Source organism: Dendronephthya gigantea, unplaced genomic scaffold (genome assembly GCF_004324835.1).
Source record: "Dendronephthya gigantea isolate DGI-Jeju-01 unplaced genomic scaffold, DenGig_1.0 000107F, whole genome shotgun sequence".
In the NCBI taxonomy this organism is placed as follows: domain Eukaryota; kingdom Metazoa; phylum Cnidaria; class Anthozoa; order Malacalcyonacea; family Nephtheidae; genus Dendronephthya; species Dendronephthya gigantea.
The window spans coordinates 18,440-22,980 of NW_021163117.1; the positions used below are offsets into that span (position 1 = coordinate 18,440).

General features: G+C 34.2%; 1 pseudogene; it reads right to left on the reverse strand.

Moving 5' to 3' along the window:
* Positions 1 to 469: 469 nt before the first annotated feature.
* LOC114534814 lies at positions 470 to 3,945 on the reverse strand (annotated as a pseudogene).
* Between the last annotated feature and the right edge of the window lie 596 nt (positions 3,946 to 4,541).

The window sequence follows — 4,541 nt, forward strand, 5'->3', positions numbered from 1 at the left end:
GATAAATAAGACGCTTCTCCCGTAGAGTTCACAACATCGCGCGAAGTCGTTAGGGAAACGGGAGGGATGGGTCACGCAAGCAACTAACAACTCGATCAGGCAAACTGGGCTCATTTATACTCACCGGAGGGGGCAAGTAGCCGACCGGACAAGCGTCCTAAGACCCGAGACACTACGATACGAAGACCCGTATAACATTAACTTGCTTTATTATTTAATAATAAATACATATAGATACATGACGAGAAAGGAAACATTTTTTGCATAAACCTGGACAATAACATAGTTAATGACTTTTATTGTGCTTTTATTTAGTATCCAACCCTGTGTATATTCTATTAACTGCGGGTTAGGCTAATGGTAGGAAAAGAATCTCTATTCTAAATATTTTGAAAAACTAACAAGACACGTATTAGTGCACTACACTTTTTGTAAAGTAAACCTTATGTCTTTTTATTGTTCAACATCTTTATTTCTTCTTTCCAAATTCACGTCGTCGTATCATCATCGATGTTGATTTCAGAGAATAATGAAAACCTTTCCAATTGCGCCAGTTGACTCCATCAGCGTTCGATGTGTGTGCGCCATAATGATACAAACCATTCAAATTGGAACGAAGGCAATCACGATACCACCAGGCTCCTTTGAATTTCGCTGCACAATTAATATTGGCAATATCATTGTCAGCATCTTTGGTGCTGAAAGTCATACCGTTATGATATGATAACGAGTCTCCTGCTGTACCTTAATTAATGCAAAAAATCAATTAATTATTACTATACTTAACCAGGATACCCAACTTCACCTATATATAGCGTTTTTCAGTGGGGTCCTGCAAATAATGGTAATAGAACGAATAGGAGTGCAATAATTAATGCACGTAATCGAATGTCCTGAGATTTTTGTTTTGTTAAAAGTTTAGCAAATTCTCAAAATGGAGATATTTTACATTTCTCGAGTTACTACAAAAACTGCCTCGTTTCAATTATATTTATGGATCACTCATTGATAATATTCCTATAAATTAAACAATATTTAATATGCTGGATTTAATAGTGTATTAATAGTTCACTGCAAAGTTGACTGTATAGAGAGCTGGACTATCTTATGATTTTATTGAAATATGACTCAGTTTAATGTAAAATGCTTACCATGATAACCTCCAACATTCAACTTGTACTTCTCATTTTCGCCGCTGACTTTAAATGAATCATAATGAGCGTATTTGGTGTTCCCAGATGTATCTTCCATGTCGATACGAAGTTCATTTTGTGAAATATTTGTCATCCTGTGTATTTGGTCAAGACCAAGCCAATATTCTCCGCTCAAGTTACCAAAACCTTGTTTGTAATCTTGCATCCTCGGTAGAAGTCAACACTTCCATCAAGACGACGTTGAAATACAGTCCATCCTCCACCTGATGTTGTCATATCACAAAACGCTTTGAAACTTTCCTTTCCGTCTTGATCAATTTTGTAAATTCCACTTTGTTTTATTCCTTTGTGATAGATATCAGCGCAATCGAGACCTGAAATTATTGCAATTTAGTGTTCCCAATAAAAGCAGTAATAATTTATTTTAAACGGGTTAAAAACCTCTTGAATTTGTTCCCGTGCATGGGAATAAAATAAAATAGCTTTTAACCTTTCGTCCCTTTTCTGGGTATAGGCTATCAGATTAGGCCAAAAAAGAAATTTTTGTGAGAATATAAGAAAATTAGTACAATTACCAAGTTTGATTTTGCTGGGGGGGGATTATCCCCAAATAGCTCTTTGTTTTTAAGCACAATGCGATATGCCTAATCTAAAATAAGATATCCCATGTTGACAATGCCTAAGTAGTTATGCCATTTTTAGGTTGAAAATACCCTAGACTACATTTCTTGTAAATACTATTTTTGCTCAACAAAATAACAGGCCATTCGTAAATATCATTGAAACATTCGAGTCCCTACTCCAAATGAAATTCATTAAACTGAGAGGTCCCGAGCTTCATTGGTACGTATTGCATTAATGTGGCGCATATATTGACAGATATTTTAAAAAATTTCTCATTGCATAACAGTTAATAAATTAATTTAGTTATTATTAAAATTCTCGTAATTTTGTTCCGAATAATATTCCGAATGTTCCAAAATTTAAAATTATGATATTTGTATGATAATTCTAAAGCAAATTACTTGATTTCCTGGTAAGATTTTCTTCTTCAATCTCTTTCTTTGCCTACACAAATAAGATTACAAAAATATACTGAAGTTAATAAAATATTGATTTTAATCTTTATAGATTAATTAATATATTACTGTAGGTAATAGTATAATTTCGAGTGCGTTTACGGATTAAAAGGCACGATTGAGTTTTTAAAGCCTGCAAAATCGCGCGAGTCCAAAGCGCGAGCGCTATTTGCAGTCTTTAAAAACTCACGAGTGCGTGTTTATCCGTAATTGCACGAGAAATAATACTATTAAGCCGGTTTTCCACTAGCGATATTTTTCGTGCGAAGCGACTTTATTCCTTTGTATTTGAGCAATTTGTTCCCGATGGTTGCAGTTGAGAGCTCTGAAACAAAAGTAAAATGTCGCTTCGCGCGGAAAATATCGCTAGTGGAAAACCGGCTTTATGTATTAATGATATAATTCTGTTGGGAAATAGGCTCGCCCTAACACCCTTGTGGGTAACACCCTTAAATATTTCACTTTAATCTTAATTGTTTTTTGTCTCGCCTTCACGAGCCAAAGTATAAAATGGCTTGTAAATTATCAAAAGATATTAGCGTCCTTAGTATTTGATACCAACCGCTCGATTCAACTCCAAGTCTATTAAATTCTCGTGCTAAATAAAGTTCTTAGGGGACAGAAGTAACTATATAGTATTATGTTTCAACATATGGTATAGCGTACGAATATACATTTTCATATGTATTTAGTTAATATAAATTTTTTGTATAGTTTTTACGTGCTGTCGAATGGCGACGAGATATAGGTTTGTGAATTTTCAAGGCGTCGCCCGTAGGCGGTTTATTAAACTCTGCCGCATGTTGCTTCTGGTCCATTACACTTTGTCTTGTTTATGGATTTTCAAAATAATTCCCTATTATATATTATTATATTATAATGTTATAATATAACATTAATATAACACAATATATAATATAATTTAATATAATATAACATTTATTGTACGCGCGTGCTGATTGGTCAAGAAGTGTGTTACTATTTAACAATTAGACAACGAGTCTGAATGACGAATGTCATTATGAGCGAATAGTCAACGTTAACGAAGGCGAAGCCGGAGTTGACTAATCGCTCATAGACAACGAAGGCGAGTTGTCTAATTGCTTTAGTATACACCCTGCACCTAGATATATTAATTTCGAGAAAATAATCGATACCCCGCAATTACACTTAAAAATAATTCAATTTTATGCGGTCGCGCGAGCGAAATTTTCCCAAGCGTGCACCATCACGAATAGACAATGGTTGAGTAGCCAATCAGAATGTAGGATTTGTAATAGACAAGAGTCGGGTGTATACTAAAACTATATAGAAACACGGGAGTTTTTCGGCCGAACTTGACAAAGGAAGCGATGTAATGAGAATTTGTAATAGATCGAATTATAATATTTGTACAAAACCTTTTTATTGAGTTATATTATAAAAGAAATAGAAAACATTTATTTCTGTGTTTCTATATTATTTTATAGAAACACTTGTGGTTGTTTGGGAGAACTCGAAATAGCTCCCCCTATGCATGGGCTCATTTTCCCCCTGATTATTTCTCGTTCTCCCAAACTCCCACGGGTGTTTCTATAACTGTATAGAAACACAGAAAATGTTTTCTATATTTTCTTAAATATCATTTAATTTATCAATCTTACCGCTTCAACATTTTGCATCAATATCCAATCTCCGGTCCGTTTCGTTTCTTCTTTCTTTCTAGTAACGTTTGTCAGTTGGCAATTTTCGACATTTTTTGTTGTCCTGTAGTTGAATCCAACACATTTGTCTTCGTCTTTGCAGTGAGTGTGACATCCTAACATGACAATTGAAGATGTAACATTGTGTCTTGATATTATTTCATCCGCAGGCAATGATGGACCTCCTAAAAATTTCAACAAAATTCTTAAAAGAGAAATTTGAACTAAAATTATGCGTTTTATGCGGGACTGCATAATTTCACCATATGAAACATTTAACTTGTGTTTCACGACAATACTCACCTCTTATGATTGTGTGGTAATTCGTCGGGGAACATTGGTTTGCTGAAATGTTTCCAATAGCAAGCAACAGCAAGCTCAAGCTGGCCGCTACAAACATCGCTTAATCAAATCGTCTCTTGTCTGACTCGGTAATTCTGGAAAATATTTGTATGACAATTCTTACAAGCAATTGTTGTAACTTGCTTGTAACTTAATTGTTACAAGCAATTCTTGATATATTTGCAGCAAATAATATATACATATCATTAATATTCAGCCTATATATAAGTAAACGGAAACGTTTAGAAATACATTGTCTTCTCCATTGTTATAAATACAATGCA